The sequence below is a fragment of the Triticum aestivum genome, chromosome 5B, assembly GCF_018294505.1.
Source record: "Triticum aestivum cultivar Chinese Spring chromosome 5B, IWGSC CS RefSeq v2.1, whole genome shotgun sequence".
Lineage (NCBI taxonomy): Eukaryota > Viridiplantae > Streptophyta > Magnoliopsida > Poales > Poaceae > Triticum > Triticum aestivum.
Window position 1 is genome coordinate 484,156,087 of NC_057807.1, and position 17,117 is coordinate 484,173,203.

A 17,117-nucleotide genomic window follows, 5' to 3' on the forward strand; every position below is an offset into this window, starting at 1 on the left:
CGTGTCCCTAATGAAAGCATTGAACGCATCAGCCAAGGGCCATGAGAAGTTAGGAGAACTCTTGTCGGAGGGAAACCGAAGCAAATTAAAATCACCCCCAATCAACAGGGGGAGCTGGCAAGATTCAATCTTAATACTAAGCTCATCCAAAAAAGAGTAAGACATCGCATGATCAACCGGACCATAAACCACCAAGATTTCCACCAGGGAGTTGAGAGAACGAATAGAGACCACGGTGCTAGCCCAAAAGATGCCATGGTCAAAAGCCATAAAATCGAAGGTATCTTTTTTGGAGCCAAGCGAAAATCCACTCGAGTGCCCAGCCGAGGCCACAAATTCCAATGAAATCTATCTATCCCAGCAATTGCCGATAATTCGCTAGCGGAAAAGGAAGGTTTGAAGGTCTCGACCAGGCCAATAAAATCTACATTCTCAGATCGAACTAAGTCCTTAAGTTGGTCTCTGCGCCCCCTAGCGCAGAAGCCTCTAATGTTCCAGAATACTACTTTCATTTATATGACAAGTTTTTGATACGGAGACTCGACCTGCTCGGGGCCATGCAGGATTTTGAGCGCTTCCCTACCCCCCGTTTAGAAGCCACCGAGGGAGCATGACTCCTGTCATCTCCCCCCACGTCCCACCAGCCACAACCAGTGGGGCACCCAAGCCCACCCTAGCCTCCTTGGCTTTCGCAATATCCGCCTGGGCGATTTCATTCGCCCTAATAATACCAAGAAGAGACGAAGGAGAACCCAAACTAGAGTCTAAACAGATACCCACGTCATTTAAAATATTTAGCAAGTGATCATCAGATTGAGAAGGGAGAACTAAACGAACATGAGAGGAAATCGTGGGGGGGGGGGGAGGGAGGAGGGGACGAACCTGAACGGGGCAGATCCCGAGCCGCCGCATGCCGGGCAGCCCGATCGACCACCCGCTCACCACTGTTGGATACACGGCCGCTCTTGCGAGCCGTGGACGCAGGCGAACGCACAGGAACAGGGCGAGCACGACTGGGGGAAGCCACAACCGAGGACGGGCCCTAGGCCATACCCATATCAGCCTCAAGCCTGCGGCAGAGCCCAGCCACGGACTGCCTAGAATCACCAGACGCACGGCTCTTGGCGGAGTACTTCTTGACGGAAGATTTCTTCTTCTTTTTGAGAGCCGCAGGGCCCGCCGGGGGGAGATCTTCAATGCCAGGCAGGGAGGGAGAAGCGGGATGGGCAGGGAGGTTGGAGCACACCGCCGAGAAAGGCGTTCCCTTTGCCCCTCCAGCAGCCGCCTCCCCCCCCCCCGCCCAGATCAGGCGTCGAGCCCTGGACCCCCTTGCCAGCAGGCGCGTTCTCCTTGAGCAAGTCCTGGTCTTCGGGTGAAAGGCCATCCCACTCTGACTGGGTGAACCGGGGATCAGTACCGTGCATGGAATCGTCGGGGCAGCCGTCCCCATCCTTGCTCTTGTCGCCATTGTCAGAGGCCGGGGGCGGGGGAGGAGGAGGAGGCGACACCGGGCCCGAGGCCCCCTCCACCCGCACACGGAGCCGGAAGCCACCAGCCGCGGGGAAGACATCGAGGGTGCCGTGAATGCACAGGGGGTCCACGCACCAGAACCAAAGCCGGGACGGCCCCAGGATCGCCAGCGAGTCTTGGTCAACTTCAATAGGTTTACCGATGAGAACTCTGAAAGCCATCAGGAAAGCCGTGGAGCGCAGGCTCGGAGGGACATCTTCAACCAACACCCACACATCAGACAGGGAGGATATTGCCTTGGATCTGTTAGAGGCAGCTTTGACCGAGACCACGAGTTGATTCAGAGGTAGCGTAAAGCTAGAGCAAGAGGATATCATCCGGAGGCTCTCTTTAGAGGGGAAAGTCACAGCAAATTCGAAATCTGAGAGTTGGCGGATCTGCCAATCCCATCCACCCTCATCCCATAACTTAAGCTCATCGAGAAGGATCTGGGGAGAGATACGTTTAGCCTGGACGGAAATAATGCCAACATTGGATAGGGAGGGGATGGGAGCAGCCTCAGGAATCCCACTATCTAGAGCGAAGAAAGAACATCCAGGGAGACCGGTGCCATAATGAACAAACACAGGAGGCTTGACACGATTCTGACAGTCCACCGTTAGGTGACCGTCTTCCCTGCAGATGAGGCAGAAAGGAGGGTTTTCGCAGCGTGATTGGAAATGGCCAGGGCGATGACATGCAAACCAAGTGAGGATGGGGTTGGAAACTTGGGGTTGGGGAGGGATGCGACCAGCGCCACGAGGAGGAGGAGGAAGGAGGCCATCCCCAGCCGCAGCAGGCCCAGATCCGGAGCCCAGCCCCGCCACGGGGCCAACAGGACGCCGAGCCAGAGCCCCTGACGCGCCTCAGGGGAAGAAGCGGGACGGCCCACCCCCAGCCGGAGCCCGCACTGGAGCGCTGCCCCGGGGAGCAGCACCCAGCGGAGGGGTCGCTAGGGCAGGCCCCGACGAGCCCTCCCTACTGGCCACCGCCGCCACCTCCCAGGGGTCGGCCGAAATCGAAGGAGCACCAGACATAGGGGGGAGAGGCGCGGGGAGACATGCCAACGGACGCTGCCGCCAACCCCGCCTCCGGGGCGAGCGAGGCCTGAAGCTTCGTGCGAAGAGCCGCCTCGTACTCCAGATCCGCGTCCACATCACCAAATGTGCCACGACTCCGCTTCTGCCCGGAGACCGCCTCATTGGAGGACGCACGGGAGCGGTCCATCACCGCCACCACCGCGAAGGAGAGGGAGAGGGGAGGTGGAGGAACAGATCGGACAAAGCGCCTAATGGGGAGACGGTGGCGGAACAGATCTGAGGAGGAGGCAGGAAACCCTAGAAATGGGGGAACCGCACCCCTCCGAACCCATAAGTACCCCGACCGAGCCAGGCCCGGATCGGTACACGGCCTTACAAGAGGGGTGGGCTGGACCTGGGCCGCCCGCAGCCCATGATCCAAAGAAGGAAGAGGGGAGGGAAACAGAAAAGGACGCCAGAGCCAAGGCCAGGGCCGGCCCACCAGGCCCAGCAGCACCCACCGGGCCCCGCACCACAGGAGGGGGCACCAGCGCCGCCCCCGATCCTAGATCTAGGGTTGGCACCGGCGCCGGTGCCGCCAGAGCAGCGGAGGCCGCACCCGAGGGCGAGCCAGCACGAGAACCCACCGGAGAGCACGAGGCTGACGCCGGCGCAGACCGCAGCGGGGCCGCAGACGGGGACCAACACGAAGCACGACGACACCCACGCGAGATGCGGCGCCACCCATCTGCCTCCACGGAAGGCCAGACAGGCCGCCCCCGCCCACCAGGCACGAACTTGCGCCGGCGAGCGGCCGCCGCAGTCCCAGGGGGAGCACGCCGGACCCGGGCGGGGCGGGGGAGAGGGAGCCTTGGACTCTGAGCCGGGGCCATCCGAGTCGAGAGCCCAAAACTTATTAGCCCGGAGAGGGGCGATGAGGACAGAGCGACGAGGAGAGGCCAGAGAGCAGGGGGGTTGCACACGACACCGGAGCGGAGCCCGGAGGAGTGCGCGGGGGGGGGGGGGGGGGGGGGGGGAGGAGGAGGACGCACGATGCAGGGGCGCCGCCGGGACTGCGCCTGACACCGGAGACGCCGCGAGATGAAGATGGGAGACGGAGGAGAGGAGAGCCATACCTCGACACCGAAACCTGACCAGGATAGTGCATGCATTATGCTTTCCATGAAAAAGGGTTTCCCCGCTTTACATTATAAAGCAACCAACATTCATAACCAAGCCACTGATACAATCGCACACCACGCATACCCAAGGTGAGATACAAGGAAGCCGGGCGTCGACACACAAGCTCAACGACTACCACGCACCCATAGGATGACCGATCGACCGGAAAGAAGTGTGACGGACCATGCGGGACCAAGGACTTCAAAATGATGCCTCCAAGAAGGGTACGACCACGGAATGTCGCTGAGGGAGTCCCGGATTAGGGGGTGTCCGGATGGCCGGACTATGACCTTTGGCCGGACTCCCGGACTATGAAGATACAAGATTGAAGACTTCGTCCCGTGTCCGGATAGGACTTTCCTTGGCATGGAAGGCAAGCTTGGCGATACAATATGTAGATCTCCTCCCATTGTAACCGACTCTGTGTAACCCTAGCCCTCTTTGGTGTCTATATAAACCGGAGAGTTTTAGTCTGTAGGACGAACAACAATCATACCATAGGCTAGCTTCTAGGGTTTAGCCTCTCTGATCTCGTGGTAGATCAACTCTTGTACTACCCATATCATCAATATTAATCAAGCAGGAGTAGGGTTTTACCTCCATCGAGAGGGCCCGAACCTGGGTAAAAACATCATGTCTCTTGTCTCCTGTTACCATCCACCTAGACGCACAGTTTGGAACCCCCTACCCGAGATCCGCCGGTTTGACACCGACATTGGTGCTTTCATTGAGAGTTCCTCTGTGTCGTCACCTTTAGGCCCGACGGCTTCTTCGATCATCAACCACGATGCAGTCCAGGGTGAGACTTTTCTCCCCGGAAAGATCTTCATGTTCGGCGGCTTTGCACTACGGGCCAATTCGCTTGGCCATCTGGAGCAGATCGAAAGCTACGCCCCTGGCCATCAGGTCAGATTTGGAAATTTGAACTACACGGCTGACATCCGCGGGGAATTGATCTTCGACGGATTCGAGCCACAGCCGAGCACGCCGCACTGTCACGATGGGCATGATCTAGTTCTTCCGCCGGACAGTGCCCAGAGCGCCGCTCAGGTGTCCGCTCTGACCCTTAGCTCGGAGCCGACTGCGTCGGTCGAGGACGGGTGGCTAGACGCCGCCTCGGGGCTGCAATCTCTACGGCGATCGAGCCGAATACCAGCCTTGTCCTTTGTGAAGCTCGTGACTCCAAGGTGCCGGACTCCTTTCCGGACTCCGAATCTTCCGCACCCCTTCCGATCGAACCCAACTGGGCTCCGATCATGGAGTTCACTGCCGCGGACATCTTTCAGTGCTCGCCCTTTGGCGACATCCTGAATTCACTAAAGTCTCTCTCTTTATCAGGAGAGCCCTGGCCGGACTATGGTCAGCAAGGTTGGGATGCGGACGACGAAGAAATTCGAAACCCACCCACCACCCACTTCATAGCCACTGTCGATGATTTAACCGACATGCTCGACTTCGACTCCGAAGACATCGACGGTATGGACGCCGATGAAGGAGATGACCAAGAACCAGTGCCTATAGGGCACTCGAAAGCCACCTCGTCATATGACATATACATGGTGGACACCCCAAAAGAAGGGAATGGCGATGGAAAAATGGAGGATGACCCCTCCAAGAAGCAGCCTAAGCGCCAATGTCAGCGGCGCCTCTCTAAATCCCGCTATAGCAAAAACGGCGATTCCGGCACCGGAGACAATAACACCCCGTACAGTGCCGAAGACAACCCCCTCCAGCAGGATTCAACACAGGAGGATGGAGAAGCCAGCCCTCATGAGAGAGCAGTAGACAAAGAGGTCGAGGACGACAATTATATGCCTCCCTCCGAAGACGAGGCAAGCCTCGACGACGACGAATTTGTCGTGCCTGAGGATCCCGTCGAACAAGAGCGTTTCAAACGCAGGCTTACAGCCATGGCAAGCAGCCTCAAAAGAAAACAGCAGCAGCTTAGAGCTGACCAAGATTTGCTAGCCGACAGATGGACTGAAGTCCTGGCGGCCGAAGAGTACAAACTCGAACGCCCAAGAGCTACCCAAAGCGCAGGCTGCTACCCCAACTAGAGGAGGAAGCAACTAAACCTACATCACCAGCGTATGATGTGGCCGATCGGCCACCCCGTGGCCGCGACAGAGAGGCCTTTCGGCCCTCAACTCAAGCCGCACCCCGGCGCCACTCAAAAAGTACCAAGGCACGGGGAAACGCGCCAGACCTGCAAGACATATTGGAGGGCAAGGCAAGGCAAACAAGATCGATCTACGAATCGCGTGGGCGCCCCACGACACGTGACGATAACCGTCACGCCGGATATGGCAAATACGGCCAGGACGAACAGAACAGACAAAGCTCATCCGAGCTACGTCGTGATATATCCCAGTACAGAGGCGCCGCACACCCACCATGCTTCACAGATGAAGTAATGGATCATCAAATCCTCGAGGGTTTTAAACCCGTAAACATTGAATCATACGATGGCACAACAGATCATGTGGTATGGATCGAGGATTATCTCCTTCATATCCACCTGGCCCGTGGTGATGATCTACAAGCTATCAAATACCTCCCGCTCAAGCTTAAAGGACCAGCTCGGCATTGGCTTAACAGCTTGTCAGCAGAGTCAATTGGTTGCTGGGAGGACCTGGAATCCGCATTCCTTGACAACTTCCAGGGCACTTATGTGCGACCACCAGACTCTGATGACCTAAGCCACATAATTCAGCATCCAGAGGAATCGGCCAGACAATTCTGGACACGGTTCCTAACCAAGAAAAATCAAATAGTCGACTATCCGGACGCAGAGGCCCTTGCAGCCTTCAAACATAACATCCGTGATGAATGGCTTGCCCGGCACCTAGGACAGGAAAAGCCGAAATCCATGGCAGCCCTCACGACACTCATGACCCGCTTTTGCGCGGGAGAAGACAGCTGGCTAGCTCGTAGCAATAACATGACTAAGAGCCCTGGTAATTCAGATACCAAGGACAACAATGGCAGGTCGCGTTGCAACAAGCACAAACGCCGCATTAATGGCGACAACACTGAGGATACGACAGTTAATGCCGGATTCAGAGGCTCTAAACCTGGTCAGCAGAACAAGCCATTCAAAAGAAATACTCCGGGCCCGTCCAGTCTAGACCGGATACTCGATTGTTCATGCCAGATACACGGCACCCCCGAACAACCAGCCAATCACACCAACAGGGATTGTTGGGTGTTCAAGCAGGCAGGCAAGTTAAGTGCCGAAAACAGAGACAAGGGGCTGCATAGCGATGACGAGGAGGAGCCCCGGCCGCCGAACAACAGAGGACAGAAGGGCTTTCCCCCACAAGTGCGGACAGTGAACATGATATACGCAACCCACATCCCCAAAAGGGAACGGAAGCATGCGCTCAGGGACGTATATGCGTTGGAGCCAGTCGCCCCAAAGTTCAACCCATGGTCCTCCTGCCCGATCACTTTTGATCGAAGGGACCACCCCACTAGCATTCGTCACGGCGGATTTGCCGGATTGGTTCTAGACCCAATCATTGACGGATTTCACCTCACCAGAGTCCTCATGGACGACAGCAGTAGCCTGAACCTGCTTTATCAGGATACAGTGCGGAAAATGGGCATAGATCACTCAAGGATTAAACCCACAAAGACGACCTTTAAAGGCGTCATACCAGGTGTAGAGGCCAGTTGTACAGGCTCAGTTACACTCGATGTGGTCTTCGGATCCCGGATAATTTCCAAAGCGAGGAGTTAATCTTCGATATAGTCCCGTTCTGCAGTGGCTATCACGCCCTGCTCGAGCGAACCGCATTTGCAAAGTTCAATGCGGTGCCGCACTATGCATACCTCAAGCTCAAGATGCCAGGCCCTCGAGGAGTCATTATGGTCAAAGGAAACACCAAACGCTCTCTCCGAACAGAGGAGCACATGGCGGCCCTCGCGGCGGAAGTACAAAGTAGCCTCTCAAGGCAATTCTCAAGTCCGGCTGTTAAGCGTCCGGACACCGTCAAGCGCGCTCGGAGTAGCCTACAACAAGACCATCTGGCACATTCCGAGCTAGCATAGCAGTGCGGCCCCAACCCCAGCCCTCGCGAGATTGTGAAACCAGTACCACGCGTACATAATTACGCTCTGGAAATACCGTGGGCATAAGGGGAGGGGCACAACCAAGGCATGCCCAGAATGCGGCTCAACCGCACTAGGGGCTCCCAATTTTTGTGATTTTTCTTTTTTCTTTTTACTTTCAGGACTCCACTATTCGGAAGACCTGTCCGGCAATACAATCGCCGAACACACGATGCAACACCCAGGGAGACAGCAAGCCACGTTGAACGTCCAGGTGGTCTTTATAACGAGCTAAATACCTGTCTTAGTTAAAGTCTCGCAGCTTGCCCCTGGAGGGGGACATGTGAAATAATCCCATCTCTTGCCTATCGCACTATTTGTATCGTTCTTCTCTCATAGCAGCCCTTTCATAAACAATACATAGCTCTTGTCTATTATTGCATTCATATTTTATGTAAATATGTTCAGTTATGACATTATGCAACCGTACACTTTGGTACGGCGAAAACACCAGGGGCTTAAGTACCCCAGAATATGGTGTGAGAAGACCGAACACTCTCATGAGTGCTGCACCCCGAACATATAGCATTATATGCATCGGCTCCGAATCATGTCTTGGGTTAATAGTTGGGTTTGCCTGGCTCCCATGTTTTGGTACCTTACGTTCCGCTATGTCGGCTAAGGTAGCACTGGGAGAACTACTGCGATTGTGCCCCAGTTGAGCTGGGTTAACACCTCAGTAGAGAAAGCTAAAACTGACCATCGTGATAGGGCGACAGACCGGTCGCTGTTCGAGAGGTTTTTCGAGTCCCTAAAGACTTATGCCACTTAGAGCGAAGAACTGGATTTATTCAGCCTAGGCGTGGATAGCGCCCCGAACTCGGTCTTCCGAATACTAGGCGCTTCGTCGAAATTTAAAATTAAAGAATTCTATGGCTAAGTGAGAGTGATAAAGCATTATAAGTCCAATTGCCTTGTTCGTTGTGCTGAGTGCCTCCCTCGATGGACCCAAGAATGGGAAAAAGAGCGCTCAGGTTTATCCCGAACACCCCAGCACTCGTGGCATGTGGGTAGAAGCCGACGACTTGCATCTCTCAGATTTAATAAACGGCCGCATAGAAGATAATATTTTAAATTCAAAAAGCGTTGCTTAGCACATATGAACAAGTTTTCAGCGCACAGGATAAACACGAGCGAGTTTACTAAAAAATTACATCCCTGGTACATTCATTCGCCACAAGACGAGCACCCTTCAGGACGCCCTCATAATACATCTCGGGCCTGCGATGCTCCTTCCCCTCCGATGGCCCTTCTGTCACCAGCTTCCCAGCATCCAGCTTGCCCCAGTGCACTTTAGCACGGGCAAAAGCCCTACGGGCGCCTTCGATGCATATGGAGCACTTGATGACTTCAAGCCGTGGACAGGCATCCACCAGCCGCCGCACCAGCTCAAAGTAGCTCAAAGGCATGGCCTCCCCAGGCCACAGCCGGCCTATCAGGCCCTTCATGGCCTGTTCGACTGCCTTATGAAGCTCGACCAGCTGCTTCAGCTGGTCGCTGAGGGGCACCGGGTGTCCGGCCTCAGCATGCTGGGACCAGAACACCTTCTCCATCGAGCTCCCTTCCTCGGCCCGGTAGAATGCGGCAGCCTCGGATACACTGCGGGGCAGATCTGCGAATGCTCCTGGAGAGCTCCGGATTTGGGTAAGTAACAGGTAATTTACTTTCACGTGCTTGCTTTGCATAAAGAATGCCTTACCCGCCGCAATCTTTTTCATCGCCTCAATTTCCTAGAGGGCTTTTTGGGCTTCGGCCTTGGCAGATTTGGCGCTTTCAAGTGCCGAGGCAAGCTCGGACTCTCGAGTCTTCGAGTCAAGCTCTAAACTCTCATGTTTTTTCACAAGAGCATTGAGCTCTTGCCACACCTCCGCCACCAGCGCCTCTTGTTTCTCTCGCTCGGTGCGCTCCACAGCCACATTGTGTTCGGCCTTGGAAAGCGCTTCCTTCAGGGTCACCACCTTGGTTGTGGCCCCTGTAACATTCACGTTGATCCTGTCATTATTTGCAACCAGGTATTTTTATATATACTTACATAAGGTACTACATATCTTCCTTGTCCTCGAGCTGCTTCTTGGCAAGGCCGAGCTTGTTCTCGGACCGCTCGAGGCTCTGCTTCAATGCATCGACCTCCGCAGTCAGTGCGGCAGAGGTCAGCCGCGCAGCCTGCATTCCCATATTGACATATTTCTGTTAGACTCCCGCGTATATCTTTTTAGATCCTCAGCCCGGCTTTTCTTTCCGAACACCAAACTGAGCATCAGGGGCTGCTGTCTATGCAGTAACATTTTTAGATGTTTTAAATACATACCTCGAAACCTGTTAGAAGGCTGGTACAGGCTTCTGTCAGCCCGCTCTTGGCGGACTGAACCTTCTGGATCACCGCACTCATAACAGTGCGGTGCTCCTCGTCGATGGAGGCGCCGTTAAGCACCTCCAGCAAATTGTCCGGCGCCTCCAGTTGGACGGAGGCCGCCGGCGTTGTAGGATTGCCCTTCTTGCGAGGGGCCGCCTGCTGGACTTCGGAATCACTGAAGGTTCCGGAGCGGTGTCTGGCCCAGGGCCGGACTTAGATCCTTCTGGGGCTTCATCCCCTTTGGGCCTGGAGTCCGGGAGGTCGCCTTGCGGCGCCTCCAGAACCACCTCCTCCTGGTTTAGACCCTTTTGGGACTCGACCTCGGCATCGTCCGTAGGGCGAGGGGAGGTAGCAGTCGGGAGTGAAGCGCTATTCACATCCGACGAATCCAGGGAGCCGCTCGACGAGTCGCCGAGCTGAGCCTTGGGCGGACTGCATGATTGAATTCGGCGTCAGAAGGTACTGTACAATAGAGGAACGCCATGAGTTATTCTGGTATCCGGATACTTATGATTTGGCCAGGGGCTTGGCCCTGGATGGCCATTCCTCTCCGCCGTCATCGGCGTTGGAGGCGTAGTCCGGAAGAAGGGACTTCCCCTTCTTGGACCCTCCGACCTCCCTAGTTGGGGCGACCTTCCTTTTCTTTCCTCCCCCCGCTGGAGGGGGAGAGGCTTCTTCTTCCTCCTCCTCGTCTTCGGAGGCGGAGGGTGCTTCGGGGTCGTTGGGCGATGAATCCGACACCACCAGGCGCCGGGAACTCTTTCGAGTCCCCGTGGCCTTATTCTTGGCCTTCTTCTCCGGCACCACGTGAGGTGCCGGAACTAGCAGCTTCGTCAAGCGTGGATCTATTGTGCCTTCGGGCAAAGGGGCCGGACAGTCAAACTGTTCGGACGTCCTCTTCCAGTCCTGTCAAAGGAGTGGGAGATTAGATCCTGCATGGAGTCAAACTATGAAAATCAAGTGTCCTGTAAAGGATAAAAACAAGCTTACTTCGGTGGCTTGGCGCTTGGCGCAGAATCCGCGATCCTCGGTGACGGGAGGGGAAACCTCGGAGCTCTTGAATAGCACCTTCCAGGCGTCCTCGTGCTTTGTGTCGAAGAGCCTAGACAAAGTCTGATGCTGGGCCGGGTCGAACTCCCACAAGTTGAAGGCCCGTCGTTGACACGAGAGGATCCGGCGGAAGAGCATGGCCTGGACTATGTTGACAAGTTTAACCTTCTTGTTCACCAGGTCTTGGACGCAGGTTTGGAGTCCGGTCACCTCTTCCGGATTACCCCACAACAGGCCCATCTCTTTCCAAGATGTGATCCGTGTGGGGATGCTAGATTGGAATTCGGGGGCCGCTGCCCACTCAGGGTCACGCGGCTCAGTGATGTAGAACCACCCCGATTGCCACCCTTTGAGGGTTTCCACGAAGGAGCCCTCGAGCCATATGACGTTGGGCATCTTGCACACCATAGCGCCTCCGCACTCCGCTTGCCGGCCGCCCACGACCTTCGACTTGACGCTGAAGATCTTCAGCAATAGGCTGAAGTGAGGCTTGATGCGGAGGAATGCCTCGCACACGACGATAAACGCCGAGATGTTGAGGATGAAGTTCGGGGCCAGATCATGGAAATCTAGGCCGTAGTAGAACATGAGCCCCTGGACAAATGGGTGAAGTGGGAAGCCCAGTCCGCGGAGGAAATGGGTGAGGAACACCACCCTCTCATGGGGCCTAGGGGTGGGGATGAGTTGCCCCTCATCTGGGAGCTGGTGCGTGATGTCTTCAGACAAGTATCCGACCTTCCTCAACTTTTTGATGTGCCCCTCCGTGATGGTGGAGGCCATCCATCTACCTCCCGCTCCGTACATGATTGGAGAAGGTTGAGGTGGGAAGTGCGGACTTGGGCGTTGGAGCTCGAGTGCGCGGAAATGGATAAGCAAAGGAGGAAGAAGGCGTAGATTGAAAGGGCGGATCCTTATCCCCTTATATGGGCGGCCGAAACTATGTGCCCCCACCAGCCTAGTAAAACTCGCTTATCTCCCAAGCGCCGCGATTAATGGCGCGGTTGGGTTACCCACGCCCGTATTGATGAGAATCCCGGAATAAGGGGACACGATCTCTGCTTTGACAAGACGTGCCAAGGAAACCGCCTCGCTAAACACGCTGAGGTGGGACAGTAAAACGATTCGAATAAAGGCTTGGCTGTGGCATGATGTCACGCTACGGAATACGTCAGCAGATTAGATTTGTGTGAATATTATTCTCTCTATGGTGGTATGTGGAAACTATTTTGCAGAGCCGGACACTATCCTTGTGTTCAACATCTTCTATGAAGTATTCGGAGGAGGAACCCGCCTTGCAATGCCGAAGACAATTTGCGCGCCGGACTTGTCGTCATTGAAGCCTGGTTCAGGGGCTACTGAGGGAGTCCTGGATTAGGGGGTGTCCGGATGGCCGGACTATGACCTTTGGCCGGACTCCCGGACTATGAAGATACAAGATTGAAGACTTCGTCCCGTGTCCGGATAGGACTTTCCTTGGCGTGGAAGGCAAGCTTGGCGATACGATATGTAGATCTCCTCCCATTGTAACCGACTCTGTGTAACCCTAGCCCTCTCCGGTGTCTATATAAACCGGAGAGTTTTAGTCCGTAGGACGAATCACAATCATATATACCATAGGCTAGCTTCTAGGGTTTAGCCTCTCTGATCTCGTGGTAGATCAACTCTTGTACTACCCATATCATCAATACTAATCAAGCAGGAGTAGGGTTTTACCTCCATTGAGAGGGCCCGAACCTGGGTAAAAACATCGTGTCTCTTGTCTCCTGTTATCATCCGCCTAGACGCACAGTTCGGGACCCCCTACCCGAGATCCGCCAGTTTTGACACCGACACTCGCCACCGTCTGATCCGAAGATCAAGCTTTACACTCAGAGCTAGATGGAAGGAGAGGGAGCACCACGAGGAGCCTACATGGAGGAACACGATGTCCGCGGAAGCCGTCACCGTTGGCCAGTGCAAGGACTGAGCAAGTGATGTAGCTCGGTGCTTTCACCCTTCCGTCGCCTCCCTGATCCGACAACCACCCGCAACTATGCCGCCCGAGCGGCCATAGGTGCTCGCCCGCATCCGAGCGGCGCAGTCCATCCACGACCAATGCATCTCCCACCGCCAGGACCACCACCCTGCCACCAGACCACCGCGAGAGCTCCCAAAGGACACAACTTTGGCAAAATCCACGCCCCTGTTGGGGAACGTAGCAGAAATTCAAAATTTTCTACGCATCACCAAGATCTATCTATGGAGAGACTAGCAACGAGAGAGAGAAGAGTGCATCTACATACCCTTTGTAGATCGCTAAGCGGAAGCGTTCAAGAGAACGGGGTTGAAGGAGTCATACTCGTCGTGATCCAAATCACCGGAGATCCTAGTGCCGAACAAACGGCACCTCCGCGTTCAACACATGTGCAGTCCGGTGACGTCTCCCATGCTTGATCCAGCAAGGAGAGAGGGAGAGGTTGGGGAAGACTCCGTCCAGCAGCAGCACAACAGCGTTGTGGTGGTGGAGGAGCGTGGCAATCATGCAGGGCTTCGCCAAGCACCGCGGGAGAGGAGGAGGACTTGGGAGAGGGGGAGGGCTGCGCCAGAACTTGGCTGCGGCTGCCCTCCCACCCCCCACATATATATAGGTGCAAGGGAGAGGGGGGCCGGCCCCCTCAGATCAAATCTGAGGAGGGGGCGGCGGCCAGGGGGGTTGCCTTGCCCCCCAAGGCAAGGGGGCGCCCCCTTTTAGGGTTCCCCCCAAGCCCTAGGCGCACCAGCCCACCTGGGGCTGGTCCCCTCCCACACTTGGCCCATGCAGCCCTCTGGGGCCGGTGGCCCCACCTGGTGGACCCCCGAGACCCTCCCGGTGGTCCCGGTACGTTACCGATAGCACCCGAAACTTTTTCGGTGACCAAAACAGGACTTCCCATATATAAATCTTTACCTCCGGACCATTCCGGAATTCCTCATGACGTTTGGGATCTCATCCGGGACTCCGAACAACATTCGTTAACCACATACAAACTTCCTTTATAACCCTAGCGTCATCAAACCTTACGTGTGTAGACCCTACGGGTTCGGGAACCATGCAGACATGACCGAGACGTTCTCCGGTCAATAACTAACAGCGGGATCTGGATACCCATGTTGGCTCCCACATGTTCCATGATGATCTGATCGGATGAACCACGATGTCAAGGATTCAATCAATCTCGTATTCAATTCCCTTTGTCTAGCGGTATAGTACTTGACCGAGATTCGATCGTCGGTATGCCGATACCTTGTTCAATCTCGTTACCGGTAAGTCTCTTTACTCGTTCCGTAACACATCATCCTGTGATCAACCCCTTGGTCACATTGTGCACATTATGATGATGTCCTACCGAGTGGGCCTAGAGATACCTCTCCGTCACACGAAGTGACAAATCCCAGTCTCGATTCGTGCCAACCCAACAGACACTTTCGGAGATACCCGTAGTGCACCTTTATAGCCACCTAGTTAGGTTGTGACGTTTGGTACACCCAAAGCATTCCTACGGTATCCGAGAGTTGCACAATCTCATGGTCTAAGGAAATGATACTTGACATTAGAAAAGCTTTAGCATACGAACTACACGATCTTTGTGCTAGGCTTAGGATTGGGTCTTGTCCATCACATCATTCTCCTAATGATGTGATCCCGTTATCAACAACATCCAATGTCCATTGTCAGGAAACCGTAACCATCTATTGATCAACGAGCTAGTCAACTAGAGGCTTACCAGGGACATGGTGTTGTCTATGTACCCACACCTGTATCTGAGTTTCCTATCAATACAATTATAGCATGGATAATAAACGATTATCATGAACTAGGAAATATAATAATAACTAATTTATTATTGCTTCTAGGGCATATTTCCAACAGTCTCCCACTTGCACTAGCGTCAATAATCTAGTTCACATCGCCATGTGATTAACACTCACAGGTCACATCGCCATGTGACCAACATCCAAAGAGTTTACTAGTGTCACTAAACTAGTTCACATCATCATGTGATTAAGACTCAATGAGTTGTGGGGTTTGATCGTGTTTTGCTTTAGAGAGAGGTTTTAGTCAACAGGTCTGCAAAAATCAGATCCGTATGTACTTCACAAATCTCTATGTCATATTGTAAATGCTGCTTCCACGCTCCACTTGGAGCTATTCCAAATGGTTGCTCCACTATACGTATCCGGTTGGCTACTCAGAGTTATTCGGATAGGTGTTAAAACTTGCATCAACGTAACCCTTTACGCCGAACTCTTTATCACCTCCATAATCTAGAAACATGTTCTTATTTACCCCAAGGACGATTTGACCGCTGTCCAATGATCCATTCCTGGATCACTCTTGTAGCCCCTTGACTGACTCATGGCAAGGCACACTTCCGGTGTGGTACACAACATAGCATACTATAGAGCCTACGTCTAAGGCATAGGGGGCGACATTCGTCCTTTCTCTTTCTTCTGCCGTGGTCGAGCTTTAACTCTTAACTTCATACCTTAGAACTTAGGCAAGAATTCCTTCTTTGACTGATCCATCTTGAACACCTTCAAGATCATGTCAAGGTATGTGCTCATTTGAAAGTACTATTAAGCGTTTTGATCTATCCTTATAGATCTTGATGCTCAATGTTCAAGTAGCTTAATCCAGGTTTTCATTGAAAAACACTTTTCAAATAACCCTATATGCTTTCCAGAAATTCTACATCATTTCTGATCAACAATATGTCAACAACATATACTCATCAGAAATGCTATAGTGCTCCCACTCACTTCTTTGGAAATACAAGTTTCTCATAAACATTGTATAAACCCAAAATCTTTGATCATCTCATCAAAGCGTATATTCCAACTCCGAGATGCTTACTCCAGTCCTTAGAAGGATCGCTGGAGCTTTGCACACTTGTTAGCATCTTTCAGGATTGACAAAACCTTCTGGTTGTATCACATACAACCTTTCCTTAAGGATATCGTCGAGGAAACAATGTTTTGACATCCTATCTGCAAGATTTCATAAATCATGCAGTAACCGCTAATCAAATCCAACAGACTCTTAGCATCGCTACGAGTGAGAAAGCCTCATGTAGTCAACTCCTTGAACTTGTCGAAATCATCTTAACGACAAGTCGAGCTTTCTTAATGGTGATACTTACCATCATTGTCCTTCTTCCTTTTAAAATCCATCTGTACCCAACAGCCTTACGACCATCAAGTGTTTCTTCCAAAGTCCACACTTTGTTTTCTTACATGGATCCTCTCTCGGATTTTATGGCCTCTAGCCATTTGTCAGAATACAGGCCCACCATCACTTCTCCATAGCTCATAGGTTCATTTTGTCTAGCAACATGACTTCCAAGATAGGATTTCATACCACTCTGAAGTAGTACGCATCCTTGTCGACCTACGAGGTTCGGTAGTGACTTGATCCGAATCATTATGATCACTATCATCAGCTTCCACTTCAATTGGTGTAGGTGCCACATGAACAACTTCCTGTGCCCTCCTACACACTAGTTGAAGTGATGGTTCAATAACCTTATCAAGTCTCCACCATCTGCCCACTCAATTCTTTCGAGAGAAACTTTTCCTCGAGAAAGGACCCGATTCTAGAAACAATCCCTTTTGCTTCCAGATCTGAAATAGGAGGTATACCCAACTGTTTTGGGTGTCCTATGAAGATGTATTTATCCGTTTTGGGTTCGAGCTCATCAGGATGAAACTTTTCCATATAAGCGTCGCAGCCCCAAACTTTCAAGAAACGACAGCTTAGGTTTCTCTAAACTATAGTTCACACGGTGTCATCTCAACGGAATTATGTGGTGCCCTATTAAGGTGAATGTGGTTGTCTCTAATGCGTAACCCATGAACGATAGTGGTAATTCGAT